The 16,105-nt window shown below is 48.4% G+C and overlaps 1 long non-coding RNA gene across 1 annotated transcript; it reads right to left on the bottom strand.

The window, feature by feature from the left end:
• Positions 1-280: 280 nt before the first annotated feature.
• On the bottom strand, positions 281-15,526 carry LOC132357010 (uncharacterized). Its single transcript, XR_009500151.1, has 4 exons — positions 15,470-15,526; positions 2,883-2,979; positions 1,170-1,314; positions 281-360 (listed from the first exon to the last, which is right to left on the bottom strand). It is a non-coding gene; the product is annotated as an uncharacterized LOC132357010 (long non-coding RNA).
• Between the last annotated feature and the right edge of the window lie 579 nt (positions 15,527-16,105).

The raw sequence follows: 16,105 nt of genomic DNA, 5'->3' as shown, positions 1-16,105 counted from the left end.
GTGAGCGGTTGGCTAACACGGAAGTAAGGCAAGAAGGAATATGATAGGGCTCCTTGGTCGTTTGTGTTCCTTCAAACGCCAGTACTTTCTTTCTGCATCTGGAGCAAATACTGTTTCAAATGGAAAGCATGGCCTCTTAGGGCTGTCAGCTCCCCCACTTACTCAGCTGTAGACATCACATACTCACTTTGCATTTGCCTTGAGTCTCACTGAACTCCCATGCCTTGTGGGTTCACCAGAATTCTGTGCTCATGGGGCATCATGAACCCCAAGGCTAACAGGGCAATAAGAAATGGTGGACACACTTCTTGTATGTATTTCCTCTCGTCACGTGATGTTCCATCGGCCCATCAGACTTCACTGACAAAACACAATTTCAAACATAAAATTATTAAGATTGCTCGTCCATGAAGTTGGCCGTGGGTGTATATATACACAGCGGTATGCTGGTAAATGTTGAATAACCAGATATCTGGGGAAAGAAAAGCCCTGATTGGTAGTATTTACCACCATGGCTGATTGCAAGCTATCAACATGATGTCACTTAACACAGAGTTGGGAGGAAATGCCCACTATCAGCTCTGGAGAGTTGGTATGAGCTGCTTCCAGAACAGAGGGGAAGGCATTGATGATGACAGCCATCTTTGGAGACAAGCTAGCACATATACAGTGACCCTAAAAAAATAAAGATAGAGAGATACATATACATACCTGTGTGTATAGAAAGAAAAAAGACTGAAAGGATATATACTAAAATGTTAACAGTGATTATTTCTTGGTCATAGGATTAGAGGTGATAATAATATAATAATTATTTTTGCTTATCTGTAGTATCCACATTTTCTAAGATAGATAGGCATTACCTTTGTAATAAAAACATCCACAAAATGTCTCCAAAAAGTTAGTACAATCTTTAAAGCGTAGGTTTAAAGGAGTGCAACTCTGTAATAGTTGCTACACGCCATGAATAATTTACAAATTAAATTGATTTTAAAGCACAGCTAAAATAAATTTGGTAAGATGGGCCACAGTTATGTTCTTTCTTATCATTCACATTTGTACACTTTATAGTCAATGAGGAGTGACAGCCATTATTTAGAATTCCAGCAAAGAGCAACCATAACTCTTTGTCACCTACTCAGCATCTAAACAATGGCCTGACTGCTCACCTGCCTGGCCTGGGCCGGAGGGAAGGGAACCAGAGTCCACACTAAAGAACCAAGTTTATGACCACTGAGCCAGAAGGGAGGAGAGGATGGTCTCTTCGCAAAACTGACGAGAACAGTAAGGAGGGCTGAAATATGTCAGCGAGACCTAAGAGGAGGGGAGAACGAAGGGGGATATCAGCACGTATCAAAATCTCACACTGAGGCCGTGAAATTGAGTTTCATAAAGATGAGGAGATAGGGAAACATTTCAGGCCAGGAGCTGGGAAAGGAGAAACAAAGCAACGAGGGATGGAGGAAAAGAATTCAAATGACAAATCCCAGAGAGCCCCTAGGGAGTAACCGGCCTGTAATGAGCCTGCGTCCTACGTCCATGTGAATGTTGGATGAGCACAGGACCGGCCAGAGATATTCCTAATTATCTTGGGGGTGAATGGGGAGCTGCAGCATTGTAGTAAAATGAACTGTGGTCACAAGGAACCTAGCTGGATCCTGCTAAGAGGTTCCTTTCTCCAAAGGAGAGTCCTGGGAGGAAGCCCGCCAGCGGGGGAGGGGCACGCCTCTGGTCTGTTGGAAGGGAGGAGAACTGAGCATCTGTTTGGCGCATTCGATGCAACATCAGGGACTCTACCCGCTTCGCAAACTCTAGTGTGCCCATGAATCACCCGGGGAGCTGGTTAAAATGCAGATTCCGATTCAGCAGGGCTGGGGTGGGGCCGGAGAATTTGTATTTGTAAAAGGTTCGCAGGTGATGCTGACACAGCCGCCGGTGAGGGGACCACAGTTAGCAGCTGGGTCACAATGGCTGGATAGGACAGTCCCCTCCTCTGTGCTCAGGTTCTAATGAACTGGCGGAGCATCCCGCCCAGTGCTGTTGGCTTTTGCAGCCTGCCTGGCCGGGCATCGGTGGGTCGGGAGGAAGGAGCCAGGACAATTTCCCCACATCCCTTCTTCCTGTTTGGGTATTCAGTATCTCTCCCGCCTCCCTCGGTCTTTCCTTCTCCGCACAGCCTTCCTCTTTGCAACAGCCTCGTCATTACTGCAGGAGATTTATTTTTAGAGTCAAGGCCACAGAGTTGCAGATTCGGCAAGGCCTAAAACAAATCGACAAACGGAAAGTGTTTGTCTTTGAAGCGGTGTGAATGAGGGGCCCGCTAGCCCAGCCTGTCGAGAAGCTCTTATCTCTGCTTGTTTCCCGAGTCACCCACGTGGGCTGCCTCTTCCCCCCTCCCAGATCAGTAAGGAGGTGGAAACACAAGAAGCAACTGAAATCTCCTAATCGTTCCCCTTGAGATCTTGCCCAATCCCCCGTTTAGCCAGCCACCCCGACAGAGGTGGCGGCTTGCAGAAAAGGGGCAGCACGAAATAAGACAGAGTTCGGCCATGTCTGAGCCCCAAATCCCGAGTGAAGGGATCAGGGTCAAAAAATAACATTCATAAAAATAAGTAAATACGAGGTGGAAATGATGGAGGTCGTGAGAATTGTCTTTCATTTTCCTCGAGCTCCTAAGTGGGGACTCAGTGAAGGACATGGAAAAAACAGCCTCACTGCGTGACAACTGTCTCAGAGCCCTTCCAAGCCCCGCCCTTGGGGACAGAACAGCGACTCGGCTGACTCTTGTTCACCCTCCCAGAGGCCTCACCAGTAAATTTTGTCTTGATTCCCTCCTCTGGGTTCCGGGGCCAGGTCCCCCCCAGCTCCATTGCTGTGCTCACCTTAGGTGGTAATTACTTGACAGTCAGTTCTTAGAAACCAGCTCAAGACCACCTTTCCCAGGTCCTCCAGTGTGCCAGGCACTGTGCCACATGCATCCTGATAATAGAAGAAAAGAGTCCTAAGCTAGCATTTATTGAAGGCTATCATGCATAATGTACAGTGCTGAGGGTTTTTATCTGAATTTAATTAGCTCCCTTAATTCTCACAGCGGTGCTCTCAGGTAAGTATTACACCCATTTTACAGAGGAGGAAACAGAGGCCCAGGTGGGGTTAGAATGGATTCCTTCTAATTTTTGGCACTCCTGATTGTGTGAGCTTTGGACTCGGGGTACAGAGGTATTCCCCTCACCCACACACACAGTTTCCCAGCTCAAGAGTCTGAGTTCCTGGTTTTCAGATTGCCTCTTTTTGGGGGCCTGGCCTGAGAATCCCAGAGGTCAGTGACTGCGTAGGTCAGAGGTTTATGGGGAGTTGGCAAGGTACGTGGGAGGGGGTGGGAAGCAGTTTTAAAGGCTTTACTTTTTAGAGTAAAATGTAACTACACTAGCTATCTATTTGACATTTGGTAGTGTATATAAGTCCATGCCACTCTCTCACTTCGTCCCAGCTTACCCTTCCCCCTCCCCGTGTCCTCAAGTCCATTCTCTACGTCTGCTTCTTTATTCCTGGATGTGGACCATTTTTAAAGTCTTTATTGAATTTGTTACAATATTGCTTCTGGCCGTGAGGCATGTGGGATCTTAGCTCCCCGAGGAAGGATCAAACCCGCACCCCCTGCATTGGAAGGTAATGTCTTAACCACTGGAACTCAAGTCCATTCTCTACGTCTGCATCTTTTTTTTTTTTTTTTTTTTTTTAACGTCTGCATCTTTATTCCTGTCCTGTCCCTAGGTTTTTCAGAACCTTGGACCAACCCCCCACCCCGCCCCCCACCCCACGCCCAATTTCCTCTGCTTTGTATGAAGAGGTAACTACTCCTAAAATCAGATCATGAAGGAGGTAGAAGTGCTCAGGTCTGTTCATTTAACCACTATTTCCTGAGTGCCTGCTATGTGCTCAGGAAAGCACATCCCGGTCCTCAGGATTCGTCCACTGAATGGGAAGCCGGGCAACAAACAAGTAAATGAATGAATGTCTCATGTAACTTACACGGAAAGGAGTCACATTGGGTAAGGAGAGGGTGGGGGCGGGCTACTGTAGACAAGCTGGTCAGGGAAGGGATTTGGAGTAGAGACCAAGACAAGGTGAGGCAGACAGGGAGCAGGGGGGAGCAGTTGCCTGGTGGGAAAAGCAGGTGTCTAGAGGCAGGACCAGGCTTGTAGGGTTCAGGAAACAGGCCAGCACAGCCTAAACAGGGGCTGCCAAGTGTCGGGGCAGGGAGAGCTGGGGCCTGATTGGTAGGCAGGACCAGATCAGGAGGGTCTTGCGGGCCATGGTGAGGAGTTGGGATGCTTTTCTTGAGTAGTAGGTCAAGATGGCCTTTGGTGGCCATCACTTAGCTAGAGAGTGGGTAAAAAATGTCTATTCCAACCCCTCCTCAGGTACTCAAGCCTAAGGTCTGCACGGCTGGGGGAAAGCATAACGAGTCACACTGGTGATTCCCAAGTGGAGGGTCCTGGACCACACTTTGAGAAGCTGGGCTCTGAGCTCTGATCCCTGGTGGAGCAGTCACTGCTAGTGTCCTGCCCATTGCTTCCCAAGTCTTTCCTCTTGAGGGCTGTGATTGGCTGCCTGCAGTGGGAGTTAACCCATCCCCTCAACCAATGACCATCAAGGAGTTGATGGATGGGTACTTTGCTTCCTTGCCCCTTGCTGGGCCAATTCAGAGGTGTGTTCCACATGGTCTCCAGTGATTTTGAGTCCCAGTTGCCCACAGTGGGAACTAGCTCATAAACTCTCCCTGTATTGCCTTTCCTCCTCTCTCCACCTCACTTCCTCATTTCCCTGCTGATGCTCCCTGGGCTCACCTGCCAAATAAACCACGGACACCCAAATCTTTGTCTCCAGGTCTGCTTTTGGGGGAACCCAAATTAAGACATCTGGTCAGGACTTCCCTGGTGGCGCAGTGGTTAAGAATCCGCCTGCCAGTGCAGGGGACACGGGTTTGAGCCCTGGTCCGGGAAGATCCCACATGCCGCAGAGCAACTAAGCCTGTGCATCACAACTACTGAGCCTGCGCTCTAGAGCCCGTGAGCCACAGCTACTGAACCCGCGTGCCACAACTACTGAAGTCCACGTGCCTAGAGCCCGTGCTCCACAACAAGAGAAGCCACCGCAATGAGAAACCCGCGCACTGCCACGAAGAGTAGACCCTGCTCACTGCAACTAGAGAAAGCCCGTGCACAGCAATGAAGACACAAAGCAGCCAAAAATAAATAAATAAATAAATTTATAAACAAAACAAAACAAAAACTTATTTAAAGAAAAACAACATAGGCAGAACACTCTGACATAAATCACAGCAAGATCCTTTTTGACCCACCTCCTAGAGAAATGAAAATAAAAACAAAAACAAACAAATGGGACCTAATGAAACTTAAAAGCTTTTGCAAAGCAAAGGAAACCATAAACAAGACGGAAAGACAACCCTCAGAATGGGAGAAAATATTTGCAAATGAAGCAACTGACAAAAGATTAATCTCCAAAATTTACAAGCAGCACATGCAGCTCAATATCAAAAAAACAAACAACCCAATACAAAAATGGGCAGGAGACCTAAAGAGACATTTCTCCAAAGAAGGTATACAGATTGCCAACAAACACGTGAAAGGATGCTCAACATCACTAATCATTAGAGAAATGCAAATCAAAACTACAATGAGGTATCACCTCACACCAGTCAGAATGGCCATCATCAAAAAATCTACAAACAATAAATGCTGGAGAGGGTGTGGAGAAAAGGGAACCCTCTTACACTGCTGGTGGGAATGTAAATGGATACAGCCACTATGGAGAACAGTACGGAGGTTCCTTAAAAAACTAAAAATAGAACTACCATACCACCCAGCAATCCCACTACTGGGCATATACCCTGAGAAAACCATAATTCAAAAAGAGTCATGTACCACAATGTTCATTGCAGCTCTATTTACAATAGCCAGGACATGGAAGCAACCTAAGTGTCCATCGACAGAAGAATGGATAAAGAAGATGTGGCACATATATACAATGGAATGTTAATCAGACATAAAAAGAAACAAAATTGAGTTACTTGTAGTGAGGTGGATGGACCTAGAGTCTGTCATACAGAGTGAAGTAAGTCAGAAAGAGAAAAACAAATACCGTATGTTAACACATATATATGGAATCTAAAAAAAAAAAAAAAGGTTCTGAAGAACCTAGGGGCAGGACAGGAATAAAGATGCAGACGTAGAGAATGGACTTGAGGACACGGGGAGGGGCAAGGGTAAGCTGGGACGAAGTGAGAGAGTGGCATGGACATATATACACTACCAAATGTAAAATAGATAGCTAGTGGGAAGCAGCCGCATAGCACAGGGAGATCAGCTCGGTGCTTTGTGACCACCTAGAGGGGTGGGATAGGGAGGGTGGGAGGGAGGGAGACGCAAGAGGGAGGAGATATGGGGATATATGTATATGTATAGCTGATTCACTTTGTTATAAAGCAGAAACTAACACACCATTGTAAAGCAATTATACCCCAATAAAGATGTTAAAAAAAAAAAGGACATCTGGTCTATGTGATAAGCAGGAAGCCCCCATTTAATAGTCTCTCTCTCAGAAGTGATGGCACAAACCAGTTGTCCAGATATCTTGTAGGTAGAATGTGGGGGCCATTAGCTGGGGAAAAGGACAGAAATAGCAGTTGGGAGGGCCACAGGCCAGCACTATCACATCCCATACAAGGACAACAGTGGACCTCAGGAACATGGGCACAAAGAAGAGAGAAAACAGTTTGCGTAGAAAATTGAACATAACGTCAGCTCCATGAGAACCGGGATGTGGTCTGTTTGCTTCACTTCAATAAAGCCTGGTCTGGCATCTAGTAGGTGCTCAATAGTATTTGTTGAATGAATAGATGAAGCAAAGAAAAAGTAAAAAACCACAGGGTCCCGTAGAATGGGAAGCTATTGATGATCATTACTCTCTCGTCCAGCCCCTCCTGAATCTCCTCAATCAACTTTCTTTTGGACTCTGTGAGGTATCCAGCATCCTCTCGGTCATCGCCATCCAATATTTTCCTGCCCCACTTAAGCTAGTGTCACGTGCAACCCAAAGAACTTTACTAGGACAGTAGTATAACATTAATGATCATGGCCATGCCAACACTGTTCCCACTGTATCCATTTCTTCATCTTCCTGAGTCCACAGCTAGACTACATTTCCCAGGCTTCCTTGCAGTTAGGTTGGGGCCATGTGACTGAGTTCTAGCCTACGGAAAGTAGGCAGAAGTAGTATATCTGAACCATAAAAATCTGTCACTCAGGAGCCTCCATTTTCTCATCTTGTTCTACCTTGACCTTGGAAGCCACATATTGAAGTTCGTAGTGCTGTTTTCCACAAGATGAAGGGATCCTGGATCCCTGAATCACCATGTGCAAGGCCGTCCCTGGAACGCCTGATTGGAATGTGATGTGAACGAGAAATAAGCCTTTCACACGTTCTGTTAAGCCACAGAGATTTGGGGGATGTTCGTTACAGCTCCTTGCCTGTCTCCACTAACTGAAAGACCTTGTAGCTCAGGCGTGACTGTTGACCTGAAAGGCAGTGGGGAAGATTCCTTGGGCAAAGGAGCAGCTCCACGCCAGAAGCATCCTGAAAGCATTGTCTGTGATGCTGATGGAAAGTAGGAGGGATCCACCCTTTACCCCACACTTCTAGAACTCCTCAAGGGGTCTTTGAAAATAAAAACAAACAAGAATTCTGCACAGAACCTTCGGTCGTGCCAGGTACAGAGAATCTACTGGGAACAGAGCCCCCTGGAGCAGCAGTAGCCCCAATTCCCCTGACTTCATCAAATGGTGATTTTGTATAGGGATGAATTTGCAATTTGTTTCCCTGACCTGAGACAGATGGTTACGATGCCAAAATCTTACATTATTTATGAGGCTGTGCAACGTTGGGGAAAGGACTGGCCGGGTGGTTTCAGGTCTGTGTCACAAGGGCAGGTCATGCTGCCTCTCCCAGCCTGTGTCCTGGTTTGTAAAGCGAAGGGTGGGGCGGGGAAGGGCGGGATGTGTGGAACAGACAATTTTTGGAGGTGTCTTCCAGGACAAATAGCTGAGAATTCAACATCTGCATGCCCAAAGGAAGGAGAATACATGCGTTTTGAAAATGAAAGGAAAACAGCAAGGTGAGCCTGAGGACTGGGGATGTAGCCTGCGCTCCGTGATTGAAATCTCCAGGCTGTCTTTCTCCCCCACGCTGAGGCTGAGAAACAGGAAACCAGACGCAGCAGGAAGATATCCACGAAGCCGGCCTTTCAGGCTCCTGGGGAACAGCACGGCAGAAGGGCAGGGTTGCTATAGGAGAAAGAAGGCTGGAGCCAAACACGGAGCTGCCGTGTCTGTGACCCAGACTGGCCATCGCTGTGGAAGGCCAAACCGGGGAGGCCTGGCACAGGGCCAGAGCTGTCACCGTCTGGGCATCTGAGCCCAGGGAGCCCCCGAGGTCAGCTGTCTCCCCAGAGTGGAGAGCGGCCAATTTGCACTATCTCAGCTGCCAGTTGCCGCCAAGTCACAGCAAAGCATTCAAGGTACCAAAGACAGCCCATGTTGCCCACATCCGCTCCTGTGACTGAAGCCGAGGCTGGGAGGGGCCCTGGCACACAGGACTTGCAGGCAGCCAACTTTGGCAGGGGGGTTTTAACCTTTTGTGGACCATGCACCCCTTTGGCATCTGGTGAAGTCTGTGCGCTTCTTCTCAGAATAATGGATTTAAATGCATCGTATAGGATTACCGAGGAAACCAATTCTATTGAAACGCAGTTATCCAAATATTTAAAAACAAGTTTGTGAGGGAGTCATATATGTGCTTCTTTATTAATGCATTCAACAACAAGATTTAGTGGCAGATCTAATAACTACTCTCATTTCACCCTAGTGAGGAGTGTACGCGATCTTTAAAGATATCTGCAACAGCTCTGATGTGCTGTAAAGATAGCTGTGGCTTCTACTGGTGACATTCACAGGGACTGCTGATGCTACTATGGTTTCTCGCCTACGTTCATGATGGAAGGAAGTGCTCGATTTCAGTTAGAGGTTAGTAAAACTGAAGATGTAATTTTTTTTCCCATCCGAGTTCACGGACCCTTGAATGTTACGCACAGACCCCTTTGCCTGGTATGGAATGGCTGCTAGGGGACGGGAGTGCTCTGGGGACACAGAAAGGGCTCTGGAGCAGTTCTTTTCTCATCTGTAGGCAGGGCAGGTAGGACTAGATCGGGGTTGGCTAATCGGTGCGAAGTGCTGCCTCCCCGCTCCCCTGCCCGTGGTAAGCCTCGCTAATTGATCGAGGCTCGGCTCCCCACAGAGCCCAGAGATGGGCAGCCCGCTTCCCAGCCCAGCGCTTCAGGCAGCCATCGCTAAACGATCGGAGCTGGCACCAAAATGAAACCGATTTGCCATTCCAGGGCTGGAAGCTCTCTAAGGCCCATTTCTGCCCTGACATGATATGATTACCCATGATTAAAATATGGTCCCTGCCCTCAAGGAACTTCTGAACCAGTGAGCATCTTAAAGGTCGGTGGGGAGCGAGGAGGGGGGGACATCCCTACACAGTTCCTCACCAGGCTTTCAGTCATTTCACAGTCAGGGCATCGATTTTACTTTTCGACTTGTAATTTCCACCTCCTGGATTCCATTATCACTCGCTCAATACCCGATGACTTGCCATTTCTCTGGCCACCACTCTGAGGCTCATGCATTGCTGAGCATAAGCTGAAGACATTGCCTGAAACACATTACTAGCTGGAAGTAATGATTGGGTTTTACACAGCCAAGACCCTGATGCTTCCGTACATAAGCAATCATTCCACCTTCCTCTTTCCCAGTCACGTGGACTCCCCGGAGGGAACCCAGAATTAACCCGCTGTGCTCAAGCCCCAGACCCGGGACACCCCAGCCTCTCTCATCCACGCTCCTTCCCTTCATGTATGAAATACCCCGCAGCTGGGAGCTGCTGCTCCCGCCTTATGTTTTAGATATGCTGCCATTAACAGATTTTTTGGAAAACACCCAAATCTGTCCAACCATAGCTGCTGGAAGCATTTCTTTATTAACCCGATGGGGAGGTATAACGTAGTGGCAAAAGTTTTAAGCCAGTGGTTCTCCAAGTGTGGACCCCAGCTCTGAAGCGTCAGCATTGGCTGGAAGCTTGTTAGAAAAGTGAATTCTCTTCGGGATACTGATTTCATTTCCTTTGGATGACTGTGGCGATTATTTCACAATGTATACATAGCCTGTGCTCTAGAGCCCACGAGCCACAACTACTGAGCCCGCGTGCCACAACTACTGAAGCCCGCGCACCTAGAGCCCGTGCTCCGCAACAAGAGAAGCCACCACAATGAGAAGCCCACGCACCGCAACCAAGAGTAGCCCCTGCTCGATGCAACTAGAAAAAGCCTGAGTGCAGCAACGAAGACCCAATGCAGCCAAAAATAAATAAAAAACAAAACAAAACAAAACAAAACATCAAGTGTGACTCCTGAAATATGTACACTTTTTTATTTGACAATTATACCTCAAATAAAGATGGGCGTGGGGAGAAGAAAGAAGCAAAGCTAATTCTCGTCCACAGGAGAGACCCACTACTCAGAATCTCTGGGGGTGGGGCCAGCCCCTGAGGCCCCCAGGGAATTCTAATGCGCTAAAGATGGAGAACCCTTGGATTGAGGTCCATTGCCATCACCTTTTTTGGCCTCAGTTGATTCCTCTGTAAAATGGGAGCAACAACACTCACCTCCCTCACCTCATGAGAGGAATGACTCAAACAGTGAGTGTGAGAACCGTTTGCAAAGCCAAGGCAAGGCCAGCTATTATTATTGTTAGGCACTTTGTTGCAGGATTTTGGGGGTGATGGGGGAGAGTTAGGGGAGATTTCACTTTAAGCTGAGAGACTTGAACTCCACCCCGGTTGGAGGAATGCGGGGATCGTTGTTTTCCACAGCTGGGATACTCTGGGGCTCAGCCCCAAGGGCTTGCCTGGCTGAGGCCATGTCACTACTCCCCATTGACTGGCTCTGTGGGGACTTGACTTCCCCACCTGAAAGTCACAGGCATTTGAATCCCCCTCAGATCTTTCTCCAGTGACTCTGATTCACACAGTTTCTAATTCAGGTCAATTAAAATTCCTGGGTCTGAGCCGCCTGGCGGGGAGGGAGATGACAGGGCAGCAGCTTTGGCAGTGGAGACCAAGTGACAAAACAAGCCGGGCTGTTTGCAGCCGCGGCCACCCCCTTAGGGTGAAAAAACACAGACAAATGACAGGCTCTGGTCAGGTAAGCCAGCAGATGGGATGAGCTTACTGCCCCAGTTTAGCGGGCCAGGTGGTCTGTCAACCTCAGATCAAACCAAACAGAAGGCAGGAGAAAGAAAAGCTGGCAGAGAAGTCCTGTGGGCCCAGCGGGCTGTCCTCCCTGGCTCCCTGCTGAACCCGGCTGGGACCTGTCGGTGGCCTGCTCTTTGGGCAGGACCGGAAGGAATACCAGTCTCATCCTTCTACTTTACTTGCCATGGGAGATCTGAGGCCCTGGAGATCCAAAACTTTACTTAGATAAACTTAGATATACTTAGGGTACCATTTAATTTTCTCAACAACCCTATGAAGGGGGGGGGGTACCATTATTATCCCCATTTTACAGATGAAGAAGTTGAGGCACAGAGAATTAAGTAACTGGCCCACTTGACAGAGCTAGGATTCAAACCCAGCAGCCTGGCTCTACAGCCCAAGCTCTAAACTGTGAAGCTAAACAATCCCCCCTCCCCAGAAGGACCTTGCAGACAGGAAGAAACCAATGTCATCTAACCTGTCAGAGGGATTTTGCAATTTCTTAGGCGCTGGAACATTTTCCTCTGAAGGATCTCATCTTGAAACCACGTTCTGCCCCCAGGGAAGGACTTTTTAAGTTTGGATGTGACAGAGGGAATCAGAAAATAGAAAGTAAAAGTTAACTGCACAGATAATCAAAGATGCTTAACAGAAAGACAAAAAACTCAAACCACATTCCAATCAGCTTATGAAGAAAAAGCAGACTGAGGACAAAAAATATGGTTGATATAGTTATTTTAGGAAAGAGCTCATCCGAATTGATGTGGAAATATTAAGAAATGAGCAGAATACCAGATAACTTTTTAGTTATCTGTGTATAAGTATTGGTATAGCAATACTTAAGAGGTCAGAAGGGTAAAACTGCATACATATGTAGCTTGTGGTGGTTTAAAAAGGGGCAGCGACAAGAACTTCTGTTCTCTTTGTCCAAGTGATCTGATTCCTGGGAATTTATTCAAAAGAAGGAAAAAAATTACAGTAAGTCCCCTACATATGAACAAGTCCCGTTCCGAGAGCGGGTTCGTAAGTCCAGTTTGTTCCTAAGTCCAACAAAGGTAGCCTAGGTACCCAACTAACACAATCCACTATATAGTACTGTACTGTAATAGGTTTGTAATACTTTTCACACAGGTAATGTGTACATAAAAAACAAACACAAAAAATAAAGAAAACATTATAAATCTTACAGTATAGTATCTTGAAAAGTACAGTAGTACCAGTACGACAGCTGGCACACAGGGGCTGGCATGCACGTTCACATCTTTGAAAGTTCGCAACTTGAAGGTTCGTATGTAGGGGACTTACTGTAGATAAATTAGCTGATATATGCCCCTCCTCTGCTGTCTGTGGGCTGCCAACGGAAGCCACTCCTCCTAGCCACTGCACTGTCCCCACATTCTAGGCCCTGGAAGTCATCTAATGACTCTGATGTCTGACCAAGGGATGGAGGCCCAGGGCATTCTGGAGTCCGCAGTCCTATTGGCCTCAGCCTACTTTTGTGTTTTGGTTTAATTCCAAGGTAATTATTACTGGGAATGTTTGATATCTTAAAAAAAATATATGGGCCAATGAGCACCTGAAAAGATGCTCAACATCATTAGTCATTAGAGAAATGCAAATCAAAACCATGATGAGACACCACTTCACATCCATAGGATGGCTATAATATTTTTTTTTAAATGGAAAATAACAAGTGTTGATGAGGATGTGGAGAAATTGGAGCACTCCTACATTGCTGGTGGGAATGTAAAAGGTATAGCCACCGCAGAAAAGAGTTTGGCAGTTCCTTAAAAAGTTAAACACAGAGTTATCATATGACCAGCAATTTCACTCTTAGGCATACACCCAAAGGAGTTCAAAATGTAGGTCCACACAGAAAACTGTACACGAATGTTCTTAGCAACACTATTCATAATAGCCAAAAAGTGGAAACAGCCCAAATGTCCATCAACTGATGAATGGATAAACAAAATGTGGTCTCTCCGCATAGTGAAATAGCTTTCCACCATAAAAAGGAATAAAGGACTGACACATGCTACCACATGGATGAACCTTGAGGACATTGTGCTAAGTGAAATAAGCCAGTCACAAAAGGCCAATAGTGTATGATTTCGTTTATATGAAATGCCTAGAATAGGCAAATCTACAGAGACAGAAAGGAGATTAGGGGTTGCCAGGGGTGGGGGAGGAGAGAATAGAGAAAGGCTGCCGAATGGGTACAGAATTTCTTTTGGGGTGATAAAATATTCTAGAATTAGATAGTGGTGATGGTTGCACACCATTGTAAATATACTTAAAGCCACTGAAATGCGCACTCTACAATGGTGAATTTTTATGGTATGTGAATTTTACCTTAACAAGACAAAATATGACCTACCACCTCTTTTGTGGACCAGGTACTGTGGTAGGAAGACCACCCTGTTACTTCTAACTCTTAGACAAAGCCTTTGGGCATTGAGGCAGGTATTAATATCCTCATTTTATAGGCACCGAGGCATCCAGCAACCTGTCCCGGGCCCAAGGTCACACGGTGGTAAATTTGCGAACTGGATCCACTTTGGGAATCTGCTCCCAAAGTGTGGGACCCTTCTGAGAGGGTCCCCACCTACTTAGTCTGTGTGGCATCGGGGATTCTCAGGAGTGCCCCCATTCTGAAGCTGGCACAGAAGCCCAACCGCATTCTAGTGGCACACACTCACACTGATACATGTGTGTGTACCTGTGCGTATGTGTGCGTGGGGTGGCTGTTTCTACCCCATCTCCCACCATCCCCTCCACTCCAACTCCCTACAGGCTGACTTCCTCACAGAGCAGCTGGAGGGCCTTGAATATTCTGGTCTCAGGTGCCAGGAGGGGCAGCTAGTGCAGGGAACCCAGTAAGACCCTGGATTCACAGAGAACTGTGGTCAACTTCTGCAGCAGAGGCTCCTGGTGCCAGGCCCAAAGTCCCTTGGCATTCATCAGTCCAGAACATTCTCAAAGGGCATGAGATCCCCACCTGAGGGCTTTGAGGCAATGCCCCTGGGAACATCTCCCAGGCACTGATACATGGGAACGAGAGGACGAAGACTCCAGCTTTGCCATTGCCCAAGTGGGGTGACGCTGAGGCATCTTATACAGGGTCTCTCAGAGAAGCCCGGTGGGTTGACTCCCAACGTCTCACTCTGGGAACTGGCTTGACAACACCTTCCTTACTGCCCACTTCCCTTCTCTGCCTCACTTCCCCACTCCCAAATCAATCACTTGGCCCCAAATCCTTGTCTCAGGTCCGGGAGAGCCCAGCCTAAGACATTTTCCCTTGGTTACTCTTGCTGTATGTCCTTGGGCAAGTCTCTCAGTCTCCTAGAGCTTTTCAGGGGTGAAGAGGCCGACCCAGGGGACGAGCTCAATTACGTCTGGATTGTTCATCTGACCAGGGAAGACCTAGAGGGAGGATTAACTATGATCAATTCTACTCCTATACCTCTGAGGGGTTCAAGATAAGCCAGATCACAACAGCAGGGGGGAATTTGCCAACCTAAATCTGACCACTCAGGGGCTGTAATCTAGAAAATGTAGCTGGAGGCTATGTGTCCCTTCCACCCCTCGCCCAGCCCCCAGGACAACTTCTTGGTCAGCCCAGGAGGTTGGGGAGGGATCTGAGTGGGAGTGGGTATCAAGAGTGCCTGGAGGGACAGAGCCCCTGACCACCCCAAAGACAGTGACTTTGGGTTGGCCTTGCTTGGACTACCCCTGGCCTGCCCAGAATGTTCCAGAGCAAGACTGACAGGTCTGGGAGCTTCAGCTGGACCTCCAGTGTGACAGATGGCCTCCCTTGGCTGGGTTGGGACTAAGCTGGCCTTGGGGCTGGGGTGCCTCTCGTCCCCCTCCCCCCGCCCCCCTTCTTTGTCTCCAGGCCTACTGCAGGCCTGGCTGTAAGCATGTTCGCTTTCGGTCCTATGTGCTTGTCCCTCGTCTGTACAGCCGACTGACCTTCTCAGAGGGGGTGTGTGTGTGTGTGTGTGTGTGTGTGTGTGTGTGGTGGGTAGTGGGGGGGGTGTGGGCTTGTCTGTAAATGAGAAAGAAGCAAATGAAATACCTCGGGAGGGTGGGTCCCTGTTCCGTGCATTGAGGCCGCCAGCCTGGCACCTGGAAGAGCAGGGCTGCCTGGGGAGGGGAGGGGGAAGGGTGTCTCTGAGTCTGTGACCTTGGCCTCTAGGCCTCTGGGTGACTCTCCTGGGTGTCTGGCTGGTCTTGGCCGGCTCTGTAGCTGTTGAGGCTGCCTGGGCTGCCCGAGGCCGCTTTCTGCCTCTGCCACATTCTTTTTCGCAGACAAACAGATTCCTTTGCTCCCTGGAACAGCCGAGCGGGAGGAGCAGCTGTGAAAATAAACACACGGCAGCTGATTGGAGGGCTGCGGGCTGTTTGCTGGGGTCTGCCTGGGTCCAGAACTCCCCAGCCCCAGTGGGTGCCCTGGCCTGAACCCAGGCAGGGGAGGGTGGGCCTGTCCCTTTGCTGCCTGGGAGTAGGCCAGCCCTTCTCCCTGGGTTTTCCTCACAGAGACAGTCGTCAGGAGGCTCTTGGCAGGCCTGGTCCTCTCTCCAAGCCCCCTGACTGGCTGTGACCGTCTCCAGCCAAACCCAGAGAGAAAATATTTAGAGAAGGGCCTTTCCTAAGCAGAGCCGGCCCTTGGGTCATTGGGAGTAGTCCCGGGCCTCTGTCCTGAGACACCCTG

The sequence above is a fragment of the Balaenoptera ricei genome, chromosome X, assembly GCF_028023285.1.
Source record: "Balaenoptera ricei isolate mBalRic1 chromosome X, mBalRic1.hap2, whole genome shotgun sequence".
NCBI lineage: Eukaryota > Metazoa > Chordata > Mammalia > Artiodactyla > Balaenopteridae > Balaenoptera > Balaenoptera ricei.
This window is presented reverse-complemented; position numbering and strand designations above follow the sequence as displayed.